The 17,801-nt window shown below is 40.5% G+C and overlaps 1 protein-coding gene across 1 annotated transcript in view; it reads right to left on the bottom strand.

Annotated features, from left to right (window-relative positions):
* STUM (stum, mechanosensory transduction mediator homolog) overlaps positions 1-17,801 on the bottom strand; it is a 320,454-nt gene that overhangs the window by 130,097 nt on the left and 172,556 nt on the right. The window lies entirely within an intron of this gene.

Here is a 17,801-nt window from a genome sequence, read left to right on the forward strand (position 1 = left end):
GAACAAGCAATATTTGTGGAATCCTTCCTCTTGATATATTACTAAATCATGATATTCAATACTGAATTCAATTGTTATGATGACTGCCAACATTAATTTCATGTATGTAAGTGTGAGGGGAATCAATAGCCTGATTAAAAGGTAATGCATCGTGCAATTCCTCTGAGAGACTTATCCTTAAAGTGGCCATACACTTAAACCTTTCAATACTGGTCTTTCGAAGCAGTGGATTGTCTTGTTCTAGATTATTTTGGGTTACCAGTAGGCCTGGGCGGTAAATTCTGTTCCGCTTGTTGAATTTGGGTAATTTCGCGTTCCGCGGAGACCGTGAAATTGCCCAAAACTCTGCGTTCCACGACTTTGCAAACTGTTTTGCTTGTTCGCATTCTCAAAATGCGTGTTCGCGAGATATTTCCCCCAAGCACACAAACAGCGATTGCAAACAGGAAAAAAGCATTGCGAACAAGCAATTCCACGTGTTCGCGAAATTTCTGCGTGTTCGTGGAGATTTTTTACAGTTTTGCGGAGATTTGCATAAAGCAATCCCGCACATTCCGCCCACCCCTAGTTACCAGGTTCATGGTTCGTGTACAGCATCCAGAATGATCTCCTCTCCATGGCAGCAGAAATCAATTTGATTTTTTCACAGAGATTAAAGATCCTGATGATTGGTGGTGTTGTGATTCTATCTAGGACCCTAATTCTATATTCCCGATTTATGCCCTTATGTGGTTATAACAAATAATATCCTTATAAAGGCATAAGATTCATTTCCATATTTAGTAATAGCCAATGCGGTCCAAATACGGCAAGGCTACTCCCATAGACTCCTAGAAAGTACAACGCGTTCTTTAAACAAACCAAGCGTCCAGCAGCCCGGGAAATCACCCTGCTTTTGTTTTGATTTGCACAAGAACTCCTGGAGTCCAGAAAGAACTGTTAGTTCTTAGTGACGTCTTATGTCCAACCTTACGTCAAACTCGGCACCTTTCAGGTATAAATATACCAACGTTGCCTTAAGCAAACACACGGTGGTTTGGAGCAGAGCAGCTATCTACTTGCCCGAAGCCCAGCTGATGCGAGAGTCGAAGGAAGCCGACCCTCCCATTTGACGCACTGAGAGAGACGCTGTCTTTTTCTCCAGCCGAGAAAATCCAGCTCTGGTGTTTCCAGTCACCCTTGTGGGTTGCTGGGAGATCGAGTCCTGAGAGAGAGATACAAGACCTCCTTCATTCTAGAACCAAGGTACGGAGCTGACTAAACCCTTAAGAGAATTCTTGATTCAGATTCTTGGGAAAAACCAACTTAACTTAAACTGCAACTTACTTACTCCTTCCCAAGTATTAAGCTTAGGTCAACTACACCGGGGTAGGCGTATCTTAGAAGCACCAGTTGAGTACGTTAGTCAATGTTTTTATGTATGTATATATTTTATCCATTTTAAAGTATCATATGGCTAAGAAACCATATCAATGCTTTTACAGTATTATTTCATAATACTACTTTTAATGTATGCACTTTACTTCATGATAAGTATTGCAATTGTGGCAACTCATTTCTCTTGCATGAGAAAGAAGACTGCTCAATAAATAACACCTTTTATTGAAAACGCCCGTCTCTCTATTTCTCTGCACTCTGGTGAAATTAAGCATGCATGATTGACTGAGTGAAATAGCTGTCTATTGTTTTCACACGACTCTAGAGATATACTCTTTATTCTGAGGGAGCAAAGTTGTCATGTTTATGCGGTTGTCAGAAACTAATCCCTTCTTGTCTAAATGAGGAGAGTTAACTCTTTCCTGAACATTCGAGAAAGTTTCTAGTGACCTCTGAGCTAGCTGGCAAAACTAATTAAGTCTAATATAGTCAGTAGAGACCTAGATGACCTCAGTCCTACATCTACACTGCTGTTTATATTATTCCAATGCGCAGAGCCTATTGGGAATATAGGAACTACACTACATGGCGCCCGACGTTTGGTAAGGCGATAATCTAACGCAAGACATTAGAGTAACTCAGTCGTGCTTTTCACACAGACCCCTTTTTCCTGCAAAAACTCCAAAAGATGTCTGGAGTGGGTAAAAGGTTAATATCCGCCGGAACTTAGTAGGAAGAGATTCCTATGTATTAGTTTTTGGTTTAGTCAACATTGAAGGATACAGTGTTCCAAAATATTGTGCACCTAATCTTTGTTTCCTTGAAACTTGATCTGCAACAAAAAGCTTTCTGTTAGTAAAAATGACGGAAAGTGAAGACGAAAGGGAGGAAGCTAAATTAGCAGCTCAACTCCTAGTGGATGACACAAGTCTCCAAGAAAATTACCCGAATGCTATAATCATTCTGGTAAATGTAAGAAAAACTATAACTAAAATTGATAGAAAATGGAGTCTCATCACAAGGTGGTACAGTCATATTCGTGGTAGAGGCACATGAATATCGGCAGACAGAGGTATTCTATTCATGGATACAATTTCCAGCAGCACACGCTGTGACACACGAATTCCACTAGTACAAAATAGAGGACCCTCCGGATGAATACGCTCCTTTCGAGGACGTTGAAATCCCACTAACTTACCAAGAGCACATGCTCTAGTTTAAAGGCGCCCTAAAACATCAAAATCACATCACAAGGCTAGGTCCACTAGGTAGACCAGGAGCCACATGGCCGGTTCGAGCCAGCTACACACCAGAATCCGACATAGAAAAAATGTCAGACCGGGAACTTTTAGCTCAGATAAAACTACTAATTAAAATACATAGACAATTGGTCCAATATGTCATGCGGACTTTAACAGTCCAACCAGCAATAATAATTCCACAGACCACCCCTCACCAGGGGAACACAAATAAAATCACACCACAGAATATACAATCAGCCATTGGCAAAATACCCGCAAAACGGGAACAAATTCCATTCTGGTTAGCACAAAAAATCACTATCACTCAGATAGAGGCAGTATTTCCTGATATTACACCTCATGAGAAACATAGAATTCAGACTTCCAATGTGGGTCGCACCACATGTGGAGGACTGTGACACTTGGTGCACAGTCTTTGCTTCAATATACACAAAAACACATGGTGTTCCATCTATGGCGATAATACCAGATGTGCTACGACAGATTCAAAATGAATACGGTCCAGAACCTGCTTTAACTCTGGGTATGAAATTACTGAAATACTTCATGCAGGTCTCAGCTATATTATTAGCCAACATAAAAGGAGAAGCAGCATCTGCGGCGATCCGCCAGAAATTGAAAGAAACAGATATAGCAGAACAACCTTTTGAACTTGCCAGAATCATAGAATGAATGTAACAAAAAAGTACTCAACTCCAAGAAAAAATTCTTTAGATCAGAACTAGACAGTGCCAAAAACTGACTGCGGAAATTATTCGAAATATTAAAGCAACAGTCAAATAAGCAGGCCAAATCCGCACAAGAAACTGCTAAAACTCAATTGAGCTGTGAAGAATTCTCTACTTTCTTCAATGACAAGGCCAGCAAACTAGGAAAAGAACTCAGATGTGCAGCTGACAACCTTCATAGTCAATTACCTCAACAAAACAAGGAACCCTTGACAAACGATCTTGATAGTCTGAAAAACAGTGCACAATGGACTACTTTCAAGCTTTATGACCAGAATACCATTGACAAAACTCTTTCGGATATTAAACCTAACAACTACTACAATGATCCCCTCCCTTCTAAATGCCTAAAAAAAATCAATCACCTTCGTTCCTGTATGGACAAAAATAGTAAATGCCTCACTCTCACAAGGAATACTACCAGACTGCCTCAAAACAGGTCAAGTTCTTCCGATCATCAAAAAACCTATAGCGGACACGACGGAGCCAAATAACTACCGCCCAGTAACAAATATTCCTATACTTGCAAAACTAATCGAGAAATGTGTACAAAATCAACTGAGTGACCACATTGCCAATTTCAAGCTGCTGGACGACTGTCAACCCAGATTTCGACCTGGCCACAGTACGGAATCCGCAATCCTACACATAGTAGATGATGCACTGCAGGCCCTGGCAACAATCAAACTTGCCTACTAGTACTTCTGGACCTGTCGTCTGCCTTTGACACAGTAAACCATGAAAAATTGCTAGCCAGGCTTCGAGACAGGATGGGACTATCTGGAATTGTTCTGAAATGGTTTGATTCCTTCCTCCAGAACAGAATTCAAAGATTCCTAGTCAACCAACAGCTCTAACTCAATTGGAGTCCCTCAAGGATCAACACTATCTCCATCGTTTTTCAATTTATATGTCGAACCCCTCACAGAAATTCTCCGTGACGCATGCATATCTTTTCACATGTATGCTGATGATACTCAGATCTACATCAAGATATCATCACTGGAAGACATAAAGAAAATGAACGAGGCATTAAAAATATCATTACACTGGCTAACTAGTAATCATCTGAAACTAAACGTACAAAAACTGAATTCCTATTAATTTCACCACAGAATAAACCCACAGAAGTGAAAGAATGGACCAAACTGATCACAGCACTAAACTGCATCCCGACTCTAGTAGAATCTGCAAAATCTTTGGGTATCTCGCTTGATAAGAACCTAGACATGAAAACACACATCAAATCAATGGCAAAAAGTGCCCGGTTTCACCTGAACTATATTAGGAAAATGAAACCTCTCATCTCTACAGCAGACCTTAAACTAGCAGTACAGTCCTTAGTTATCTCTAGGATTGAATATGGATGTACAACTCTAGCAGGTCTCCCAAAAATCTCAACAGCCCCTCTAAAAGCATGTCTAAATGCAGCAGCAAGACTCATTACTGGTTCGAGAAAATATGACCATATCTCCCCTCACCTGAAAGCATTAAACTGGTTAACTTACGAAGCCAGAATTCAATTTAAAATGGCATGCACTACACACAAAGCACTCCACCACAGAACACCAAGGTACCTTGCCCAGAAAATAGAGCTTTCAGGAGGAAGCAGACCAGCCAGGAGCGCTAGAGATATGCTGCTGAAACCACCCATCTTTCGGAAGAAGAAGACATACGACAGAGCTTTCTCCGGAGCAGCCCCCAGAATCTGGAACTCACTCCCTCCAAGCATTAGAAAAATTACAAACACAGCAACATTCAAGAAGGAAGCGAAGAGCTTCCTAATGAGCAAATTCCTGCCATAGGCCAGACGACTCTTTAATCATTAAAACTCATACACCATCGTTAATCAGGAACTGTTCATGGTGTAGACCCCTCCGTAAGCACAACTGAATCATGTGCAAAGAAATATTACATTCAACAAAACATATAAGAAGACAAACACGGGAATATTATTATTAAGCATTGATGATGTTTTTGTTGTAAGGTTAAGAAATGCATGTCATGTACAGTAATTTGTATATAGTAATGCCACTCATTTTACAGAAAGTTCATGTACAGGAGGTATATACAGTTATTCGCAATGTTTCACTAATGTTCATAATGTATCTGTTAAGCGCTCTGATACCCAAGGGTCATGTCCGCGCTATATAAAACTCTATAAATAAATAAATTAAAAAAATAGAAAAATCCTATGAAGAACTAGGAAGAGATAGTTTGGGTGGGAAACCAATAAAACCCCAACTAACTGAAAATCCTGAAAAAACATTTATTAAAAATAATCTAAACACTCCAAAAAAGAGTTTGGATGGTAATAAACAATCCACTCCCAGAGAAAAAAGATTCCAGTCCAGAGGAAGGTCTCCTCAACTGAGAGATAGATCTCCAGACTGAGGAGGCAAGTCTCCCCAGTGGGGAGCCCTCTGAGAAAAGATACAACCTTAGAGATAGGGATAAATTGAGAAAACCTCATAGATACCAAGATATTGATACACGTCCCTCTCGATCTTTTCAGACTTCCTCACAGAAATCGGAAAGAAGAGGACGGTCAGAACAAAAAGAAGAGCACTTCAAGTCCAAAGACCAGGAACCTGCTCATCAAAGTAAAAAAATTACAATTTCCAAAAAAGAAGGTTGCAAGTATTAGAATAAAACATGCCGAGGATACTGAGGACACAACTGAAAAACGGAGAGTGGGCCCAAACAATGCTAGACAGCGCAGCAGAAGTAACCATAGCTCGCAAGATCCTGATGAATCTTTTGAGACAGTGGACACAAATGAATACATTCAAGTGGAAACTGCAGACACCATAGTTAGCAAACCCCATAAAATATACGAAATAACATTGCGTATAGAGGGGGCAAAACTAGAAAAGTAAGGGGTCTCTTTTGGGATAACCTTTCGAAAGGCTATGACATCCTGTTAGCTGAGAAAGACTGGCCACCAGAGTTTGTCAGGGAGTGCCCTCATGGCGAAGAAATGATTATGCCTGCCTTCTCAAATCATATTCCAATTCATAAAAAATATACATTTGCAAGAAAATGGGCAGTGGCCCAAGCCCCTGCATTATATAAAAATCATGTAGGATGGGATGAGGATTCTCCTCCTCACAAAATCCAGTTAAAAAATCAACCCACTGCACAAAGGCAGTACCCAGTTAAACAAGAAGCTAAAAAGCAAGCCAGGGAGATCTTAGATCAACTTGAATATCAGGGGGTGATTGAAACATGCACCTCACAAATGAACAATCCTTTGTTTCCTTTCTCCAAGCCAGACGATTCATATCGTCTAGTTTTGGACTACAGACACCTAAACTCCTGTTGCAAAACATTTGCAGTACAAAACTCACACAGTGCAGCACTAATGAATAACATCGTGCGCAAAAAATATAAAACGACATTAGATATCTCTAATGGATTCTTTTGTCAAAACATTGCACCTGAAAGCAGGTATTTGACCGCTTTCTCAATAATGGGGTCACTCACAAAAACAATTCTGTCGACTCCCACAGGGATTCAAGAACAGCCCAGGATTAATCTCAGCAAGGGTAACAGAGTTACTACAAATATATGATGATGAAGCATTATCTTATGTCGATGACATCTATCTAACAGACGACGACCTGGAGACTCACTTAAAAAGAGTGAACACCATAATACTTGGGTTCGCAGCTGAAGGGTACATATTCAACTTTAAAAAGTCACGAATTGCTCATCTAACTGTCCTGTTTTTAGGATATGAATTATCAAGTGAAGGCAAAAGCCTAGCAGACAACTTCTTAGAGAAGTGTGCTGTACTCCAAGCTCCTAAAACGCTGAAGAATTTACAATCAATACTAGGTTTCCTGAATTTCGGAAGAACATACATTCTAAATTATGCAGAGAGGGTTAAACCTCTCTATGAATTAATAAAACCTGATTTCAAACCAATTAATTGGACTCAGAAACACACAGAAATTTTAAGATCATTTCAAACAGACCTGTTAGCTAAAACAAAACTGCAAACACGCGAAAACGTACGCAACCTTGTAATCCGAGTCATCCCAGGAAGATGCGGATTCACGTACCTGACCTCTAATGAGGGAGAAACGGTACCAATAGCTTACAAATCACACTTGTACACACAAGCTGAAATGAAATTCTGTTCTACTGAAAAGATTCTAATAGCGGTTCAAACTGCTGTAGCAAAAGAAAGAGCGCTAGCCCACAGCGGAATCAGCCCTTGAGGCATTAACAAGCCCACGCAATCTGAATGCTGTGGCATTAGATCCAAAATGGATACAATGGGAAAATTCTCTTGCTGCAGAAGACGTGAAGCACTATTTTGACCCGAAAATGAAAAAACCAGAAGATCTAGAATATGAACAAGAATATCCTCTGCCAATCGAAATTCTGCTTCTCGAACAGTAAACCTGTGTAATCTACATGGACAGATTTGCACAACACTACGATGTAGATAAAAAAATCCTACAACGCAGCGTGCGCTATTGTTAAAGGTCGCTGGCGCTTTGGTAAATTCAGACCAATAATGACAAAAACTGAATCACTCAGAAACTGTACAGCTCAGCGAGCTGAAATAAGATCTTTAAAGATGGCGCTTGAAAATTCCGATCGTGAATTCCCGACACTAAAAGTGTGCGATTCGCATTACTGCGTCCAGTCTTACAATAAGAGCATGCAGACCTGGATTCAAAACGGTTACAAAGATGACACAGGTGCCACAATAAAGCATAAAAAGCTCTGGGAACAAGTAGTTTTTTTGCAGAAAGAACTACAAAAGACTCACGTGATACATACACTGAGTCATCAACGTGATGGCGTTCACGTTGCAGGGAATTCATTGGCTAACAGAGCCACAGCGGCAGCGGTTCAACCGGCTTCCGTAGCCACAAAAAAAGCGTACTAAAAAACACATAGACGGAGAAACCATGCTGGCGGTAAAATCCTCATTGAAAGGCGACTATGCAGCATTACCTCTCGACTATCCACTCAATAATACATACATAATTGATGCAAACTCCGTTCCTTTTGCTCAAATCCCTGGAGTGGAGGATAGAGTAATTCCAAACACGAACCGGAGAGTATTCTTGATACAAGACGCACACATGGGATTGGGTCTAAGGCACCAAGAGATCGTGAAATCTCTAAAAGAATTACAATCAGAATACTGGTGGCTGGGGATGAACCTTAAAAATTATACATTTGCAAAGGATTGTCCAGACTACAACAGAGATCGCAGTTGTGAACCAGACCAGACTACTGCCAGGACTCCTTTATTAGAAAGCATAAGGCTATCTATATGCAGAAATCCAGCCGGAGAAATGCGTTCCCATAATTATTAAGACTAGATTCACTTAAGATATAGGCCCCAGCGCTCGGCTGACGCCAGAACTGTTATAAAAGATTTGCGAGTCTTTATCGGCACATACGCAATTGGCATGCTACATTCTGACCAGGGTCCTGCGTTTAGCTCTTGGGCTTAAAAGGAGGCCATGGCCAGCATGGGCATTGCATTGCGGTACTCTTCTCCCTTCCATCCTGAGGGAAATGCGGTAGTGGAAAGAAAAAAACATGACATAAAGCAATCTATAACGGCGAGGGTATTAGGTTCGGGTGATGGGTGGGTCAAACATCGAACAAGTGTCCAACGTAGTCTTAAAAATCTGCCAAGAAATTCTCTAAAAGGTCTCACTCCCTACGAACTATTGTTCGGCACTAGAATGCACATTCAGGACTTAGATTGTCACACTTCAGTGGTAGAAGAAAAAGCCTTTGATATCAAAGACCATTTGGCTGTTTTACAGGACTTAAATGAAACAAGAAGAAGTCTAAGTAACATAAAGTTAAAGTCAACAGCCACTGAAAAAAAATCACCTGTCCCAGCAAGACCTGTCTGGATTCCAAAGATTGGGGATCTGGTCAGAAAAAAGATCGCGGTGAAGAAGGAATTTAGGCCTTCTTACAGAAAAGCAGTACCTGTCTTAGCTGTCAGCGGAACAAGATCAGTAGTACTACCGCCCCTTGCTGGTAAAAAGGAGAACAGAGTTGTATCCAACGACCTGGTAAAACCACAATCATGTGGCCAATAATAAGTAGTAGGCCCAGTGGACTCACAAGAAATAGCAGAAGACCAAATCTTGCTAAAATCCAAGAGGTTCAAACTGAAAGACTAATCACATTTGATAAAACTGCAGTGAATAAAAAAGGACTATGCAACAAAGCCATGGAACTTGTGCCTCTTGAAACCCAAATTGCAACAGTTCGTCAAGAAACACCAGTCTACAACGATGTAGCCTCAGACTATGCTAATGAAACAAAGAAAGATCCAAAGGCAAATGAAAATCCGGAAACAATTCCAACAATTGACAGAACTGCATCTGGCTAATTCATCAAATTCGATGACTTTTCTGAAGATCCAAGCGAGCATGAAGAAACGCCAGCAACAAAAACTTTCAAAGAAAAAATGACTGAACTTTTTCACCAACTAAAAGAAACATATCTGATTTCACCATGGATTGAATTTTGGATTGTGTTAGGTGTACTTTTCCTCCTGCTTTGGCTCATCATGGTTTTATGCTTGGGTAGATTTATTGATGGAAAATATAGTACAATGGACACAGCAAGTCAGAACATCAACTTGGTCCTAAAGCCTCACAGATCCTTTCACATCGAGAAAAGAGAACTGTCATCAGTGAACATCACAGCCAATCCAATACCCGGTGGGGTAGCATGGGACAAAACAGATTATGAAATCTATGGCCCGATTGAGCTCTTGAAATATCCACACCAGTTTAAGGTTTCCTTAAGTGACTTTGTGACACCAAGTACTTTCTCTGATGATTGGGACTTTGAAAATATTAATAATATGATGTCAGATTTAGTAATGTAAGCTAAATTCACAGAACATGATTATATACAGGGTTCATCAAATTATGAAGAGTTATATTGTTATAATCATTTTGGTCATCACTATTTGCATAAATCTGCTCAACCTAGAAATGTTTTTAATGATAACCGATGGGAACATTGTCCAACTCCGCCAAAAGGCAGCTCGAAAACATTTTATGAGAAATTTCCATACTTCTCAGGGTTTAACAACAGTGATCCAGAAACGCTTTATTTTAAAATGTTAAATAAGACAGGAATGAAAACAATGTTGACAAATACTAAATTGATTTATTCTGAAAAATGTTATGACAAAATGTCTACATTTGGTTTTGAATTTTGGAAAAACAACATTGAAACAAAAACCATCTGGGGTTCTAAAGACTGGCAGGTACAAGGTCTAGAAGCATTATTTAGAGCCTGCATGATCCCAGAACAGATAATATTTCTGAATGACACAATTCAGCAAACAACCTGTTTTGGTTTAGCCAAGATCAAAGACTTAAATAAACCGTCTATTCCGAAGCCCATACCTGATAGTAATAGCACTACAGATGTGGAGATAGACGTATCCCATATTTTACACCAAAACAGAACAAATCCTGATTGCAAAAAATGGTTGATCTGGCCCACAGACACAAATAACTGTCAAGATAGATTCCTGAACAAAACACAGGGGTTCAAACAGAACAGGCCAGACCCAAGATACTCCCAGAGACAACATTCAGGGATAGTTACAACATACAGTGTAGGGAAACTATGCCTTGAGTGGCTACAGAAATCCACACTGGCTGAAATTAAGCAACACTTGACTTTACTTAAAGACGGTGCTGACTTGCGTGATTTCATACTGGGACCACGCAAACAGCGTCAAAAACGTTTCATATACGCCGGTATATATGCTGCTTACAACGAAGCTTGGAAAGCGACACAAATTGAAACAGACGAAAAAATACGAGAAATTGATCGTATACATTTGGAAAAATCACTTTCTGTAGTGGACAATGGGTTAACGACTCTGTCCTCCAGAATATATTCACTGGACAGCATTGTATCATCTGCTATTGATATAATAGAGCAGGACTTACTAATGTTACAACATGGACAGTCCCAATTGCGTTCTATTGTACAACTTGGCTGGACGTTGCAAAATCTGCGTTCAGGCTACGTGCCATAGCGTCTAATCAACATAACGTCATTATTTTCTATCTTTAACCTTACTGATAAACAAATCAGTTTGGCACAAAAAGGAGCAGACTATACGATTCTGAGCATTGAAAAACTTGAGAGATTACCATTGACAATGTCAGAGAGACCTGTCATTGAATGGATAATACACGGAACAATTACAATTCCAATAACAACTTTCCAGTGTAAGTATTGCCAAAAATATATACCAGCAGGCCTGTATGAAAGGTTGGGTAAAGGATACATCAAGTCAACATGGAATTTACCTTATACACACAAATGTTATAGTGAAGGGAAAAAAGAGGTGTTCCTTAGTGGTAACAATTGTAAAAAATCACTAAGCGGTACACTTCTGTGTCAAGGTATTAACTTGCATGGAGCCTGCGAACGGTCATCAAATAACCTTTCATGTCACCTGCATGGCACTCCTGCAACACAGATAGAGCCTTTTTTCAGACAGCTTTCCAACGGCAGTTATGTTCTAATAAGTGACCACAGCTGTTGTAGCATGGTGCCAGGAAAAGCCTATCTCGTGAGCATTACTTCCATGGTCACTTGCTGTATGCAAGTATTGTATCCAAACAGAAATCCAGACATGGAGGCGGCAATATGGCCTTCTTTGAATATCTCTTCTATTCGAATTGATACTTTAAGCAGAATGAAGTCTATTCTTTTACAGACAACTGTGCCTTTAACCTCGTCCAAAGAGACGTATGATCTGCAAGTTGCAAGGACAGCAGCAGAGATACATTCCCTATTATCAACAAATTGCCCGTCCATTTCGTAGAAATGTTAGGTCAAATCTTAAACATGTCTGATACCAGTGGCATCGCACAAGACAATTTTTTCGGGACTGTTAACACCCTTTGAAACAGTTCTGGGCATTTTTCCGAATTTTGTCCATTCCTTTTTCGGCGGCCTGCCTCTTCTTTTGGGACTTGTAGCAGGAATTTTATTTTTGATCCTTCTGCTCCGATATGGCAAGCCAAGCCACAGACAAAACTCCAGCTACGATGGGAGAAACGATCTTAGCAATACGCTACCGAGAGCGAATCACTAAAGTCCTCGGATTAGCCCGGCTAAGAGATCTGAGTACAACTTGGTTTCTTTCATTCAGACCAATCTGGCAAGATTGCATCTTACCTGTGCTTCGATGTCTGCTATGCGGAGAAGAATGCGTGTTGGACGTCTGTCTTACACTACCATCAGCAGTACCAATGGATATCGATACTTTGCTAGGTCCGGTAACGACTCATGCAACGTGTTGTCCCCAGCGGCTACCTATTCTGATGACGGCATTCGTTGAGACTTTACCGTTACGAGTAGGTGGCGGTGAAGTACGAGAGGAAAGCAGCACCAAACAGGTACAACCTTCTGTGAGCATTGCTGATCCAAACATCGTTGATAGCAATCATTCTAACATATGCACAATTTCAGCATTTTTGAACTTGGTCGAACTTTCACCTGATGTTGTAGACCAATTTTTCGCAAGCCTGTCTGATATGATGTTCTCCCCTGAACAACGAGAATAACTTTTCAAAACAACAAGCACACAGCGTTCCCTGAACTCTGAATTCGGCCTTCAGTTTTTCATAAACAAAACTACTGAAAACATTTGGAACTATTTTTCCCCCTGAAAGCGAAATTATTTTTTCCATTTCCAAAATATTTACTTTTTCTGGCACATGGTACTCTGCTTAAAGTAGAACTATTCTTAGAGAACAGAGCTTCTATTTATAGAGATACTAGAGACAATATTTTACCTCAGCCTCTAGCACATGTACAGTATTGTATATATATGTGATGAAATGGTCTCGACCTTCTTTTCTGTATTCAGAGCCATTTCATGTGTAATTTTTGCAATTCATTCAGCTGATATATATATATGCATTTAACTGAATGATACCACTGCTTGAAAAATGTACAGTACCAATACTCATTTTCGTGTATATGCCATACACCATTTCAAATGCAATTAATGTATTTTGGGGTGGGTTGGAAAACACATGCATCGTTATATGTTTAGTATTGCTTAGTAATTAGTAATGATGGACATTAATACGTGGAGTGGGTGTTGTGATTCTATCTAGGACCCTAATTCGATATTCTCGATTTATGCCCTTATGTGGTTATAACAAATAATATCCTTATAAAGGCATAAGATTCATATCCATATTTAGTAATAGCCAATGCGGTCCAAATACAGCAAGGCTACTCCCATAGACTCCTAGAAAGTACAACCCGTTCTTTAAACAAACCAAGCCTCCAGCAGCCCGGGAAATCCCCCTGCTTTTGTTTTGATTTGCACAAGAACTCCTGGAGTCCAGAAAGAACTGTTAGTTCTTAGTGACGTCTTATGTCCAACCTTACGTCAAACTCAGCACCTTTCATGTATAAATATACCAACGTTGCCTTAAGCAAACACACTGTGGTTTGGAGCAGAGCGGCTATCTACTTGCCCTAAGCCCAGCTGATGCGAGAGCCGAAGGAAGCCGACCCTCCCATTTGACGCACTGAGAGAGACGCTGTCTTTTTCTCCAGCCGAGAAATTCCAGCTCCGGTGTTTCCAGTCACCCTTGCGGGTTGCTGGGAGATCGAGTCGTGAGAGAGAGATACAAGACCTCCTTCATTCTAGAACCAAGGTACGGAGCTGACTAAACCCTTAAGAATTCTTGATTCAGATTCTTGTCAAAAAACAACTTAACTTAAACTGCAACTTACTTACTCCTTCCCAAGTATTAGGCTTAGGTCAGGTACACCGGGGTAGGCGTATCTTAGAAGCACCAGTTGAGTACTTTAGTCAATGTTTTTATGTATGTATATATTTTATCCAATTTAAAGTATCACATGACTAAGAAACCATATCAATGCTTTTACAGTATTACTTAATAATACTACTTTTACTGTACGCACTTTACTTCATGATAAGTATTGCAATTGTGGCAACTCATTTCTCTTGCATGAGAAAGAAGACTGCTCAATAAATAACACCTTTTATTGAAATCTCCCGTCTCTCTATCACTCTGCACTCTGGTGAAATTAAGCATGCACGATTGACTGAGTGAAATAGCTGTCTATTGTTTTCACACGACTCTAGAGATATACTCTTTATTCTGAGGGAGCAAAGTTGTCATGTTTATGCGGTTGTCAGAAACTAATCCCTTCTTGTCTAAATCAGGAGAGTTAACTCTTTCCCGAACATTCAAGAAAGATTCTAGTGACCTCTGAGCTAGCTGGCAAAACTAATTAAGTCTAATATAGTCAGTAGCGACCTAGATGACCTCAGTCCTACGTCTACACTGCTGTTTATATTATTCCAATGCGCAGAGCCTATTGGGAATATAGGAACTACACTACAGTGGTCTCGAGACAGCTCTTAGGGGTGGGCGTAGTTCTGAGAATTGATGTACAATATTGACCACCAAATGTACCAATGACTGATTGTTTGGGAAGAGTCACTTTATTAAACTTTCAGTGAAAGGTTTAATGTGAACTCCCCCATAACCTGCAAAATCCAGGATGCAACTTATGTATGCTTCAGGAGCTATCCACCTTATCCTTAAGTTCAGATTGATGCCATTCAGATGTAGGACTTACTGCTGAGGACATTTTGTTTCAAATGTAAGAGTTTCCTTCAAACACCAAATACCTCCCTTCCAGAACACGGTGTGCTTTCAGCTGAAGTCCTGCTACTTCTGTTTTGTGAGGTAATTGTTGTTGAGAGAAGGTCGGGGCTGGTTCTCCAGGAAACATTTGTCGGTCTTCCAACATATCAGCCCCATTTCTAAATGCTTCTCTGCCAGGATGACCAATTTACCACCCTTGACGTAGCAAAGCGTGCTTCTGCGGAATGTCAAGAGAGGGTGGGTAATCCTTCTTAGTGGTCACAAGTATTTCCATGTAGGAGCACTGTAGTCCCTTTCTCAGGATGGCATATAAATGGTTAAGTGCCACAAATAAAATCACAGGTTAAGGAATCCAGAAGAAAGTCAGTTCATCTAGAAGACTTGATCAAATATGGTCCATATTCGAAGGAATAAAAATATCATTCAGAAGGTTTCACACAAAGGCTCAGACTTGGGCTGAAAGGGTTCTTCATTCAAGTTCCACACCACTCTGTTTCCAGTCAGTTTAGCAGAAACCAGAGAAATGGGAGCGTGGAGCACAGCAGGAACCATGAACTCTCTTAGGAATCCAAGTATAGTAATTCCACACAGTACTGCTGGGGTTATATGCACAGTTATTTGCGATGAAATTGCCCGGGTAATAGAAAACGGTAAGAGAGTCTTTGTTAACCGACAAGGCAGGTCCTCCTTGACATCTTACCTCAAAGTCCTAGCATCCCACTCCTAAGGCATGAGTAAACTGCTTGCAGCTGCACCAACAAAAGGGTCTGGAGGTCTCTAGCCCAATGTGAAATCTGTCTCTGCAGGCGGTACCAATCTCCAGGGCCAATGAGCATGGTTGGCTTCCCAGGTACCTCCGGTCCTCCAGATCAGCAAAAGTGCAGGGCCACTCCACCCCCAAATATAACCCGCACCCCACAGGCCAAATCTGTCAACTCAAGGGAACTCTCTGGAACACATTCAGGTACCTAAAGAGGGTTGAGAGAAGTTATTTTTACCACACTCTACTCAGACTGACAATCAGGTGGAATAGTGTGGGGCCAGCAGCCACACAACTCACTGCTGTTGGGTCCAGGGAACAGTAAAAAAAACACAGAAGTATTAATCTAAGGACCTGATTTAGATATTGGCGGATAAGTCTTCATTGTATGAATTTCGGACCTGCAGGACTCAAAAGTTTTAACAGAATTTGTAGTACCACAGAAATAATGGCCGAATTATGACCAGTCCTCATAGGGTGCTAGAGATTGGGGAGGAGAAAATGGTTGAAAGGAAAGGAGGAATATGCTTTGTTGGGGGTTTAAGAGGGAACAGTAGGGAACCAATTTAATGTGGCACACAAGAATAGAGGGGTATCTATTTTTGCAGACTTCAGTTAAAAATGTGATTTCAAGTTACATGCCCCAGAACTCTGGAGCACAAAAGCAATAATTTCAAAGAGGTATTATGTACATTTGTAGAATAAAAAAGAGGCATGCGTTCAATAAAAGGAAAAAGTACTGTAATATTACCTGTAAATACTATAAATATTACCATAAAAACTAGTGGAACTATAGCAGAAAAAAATAATTTAAAGAACTCAAACTAAGTTCCAATTCTGGACTTTGCCACAACCCGTTCACTCTTCATTTATAGCTTTCACTTCTTGCAAGGAAGGATGAAGGCTGAGCCCAAGTCTCAATCTAGACTCAGGAAAGAGGACTGTACAGTGAACATGACATTGCTTATCCGAGGTAAAGGATAAATAGTGAAGATGATTAAGGTCTAGGAAAGGTTTTGAAGACGGGAGTGTCACATTGCCCATAGTCTGTGTCTTTTTGCCCTTTTTCTTCAATGTTCTAGTTTTCTGATGCGGACTTTCAGGGGCTAATTCACAACTTACATGTGAGAGTACGTGAAACAGGACTCCTGTAGTACCCTTTTACATATTCTTGCATGCATTTCTGAATTGCCCCAAAAAATCTAAAATTGAAATTAAATGGGAATATATGTGTCATAGTCAAAAACCAACTAGTACATATAGGAAGGACTGTGCATTATTTGCATCTTTACTTTTGGGGAGATGGATGTTTCACAACAAATTCACAAAGGTGTGTATGAGTCCACAACACCGACCCAGAATACCTCAACAACCGACTATCATTCTACGTACCCAACAGGAGACTTCGCTCCGCCGACCTCTGAATGGCCGCCGTCCCACGCATCCACAGGACCACCTCCGGGGGTAGGTCCTTCTCTCACCGCGCCACCAAGACATGGAACTCCCTCCCTCTCTTCCTACGACAGACAGGAGACCCTCAGACCTTCAGGAGACTACTCAAGACCTGGCTCTTCGACCACTAGCTGCAGCCACCCTTCCCCCAGCGCCTTGAGACCCTCGCGGGTGTGTAGTGCGCTTTATAAATTGATTGATTGATTATTCTAAAGAGTACTACTACCCGCTCTCATAAATGCTTTTGTGAATTAGCGCCCCACTGTATTTCAACATCTGCAGAAGTGGTAGTAAGGGAAAGCATCAGCCATCAGTGGACTATTTAAAAGGACACCTAGTTGTATTTCAAAAACAACATAACTACTGCCTCTTTACTAGGAGAAGTAACAACAATAAGAAGAATAGTAAGAATAATGACAAGAACAAAAGCAACAATAAGAAGAGATAGAACAACAACAACATGAAGAAGAGCATTATAACAAAGATAATCACCACAACAATATTAATAACAATTATAATCATC

The sequence above is a fragment of the Lissotriton helveticus genome, chromosome 6 (genome assembly GCF_964261635.1).
Source record: "Lissotriton helveticus chromosome 6, aLisHel1.1, whole genome shotgun sequence".
NCBI classification, from domain to species: domain Eukaryota; kingdom Metazoa; phylum Chordata; class Amphibia; order Caudata; family Salamandridae; genus Lissotriton; species Lissotriton helveticus.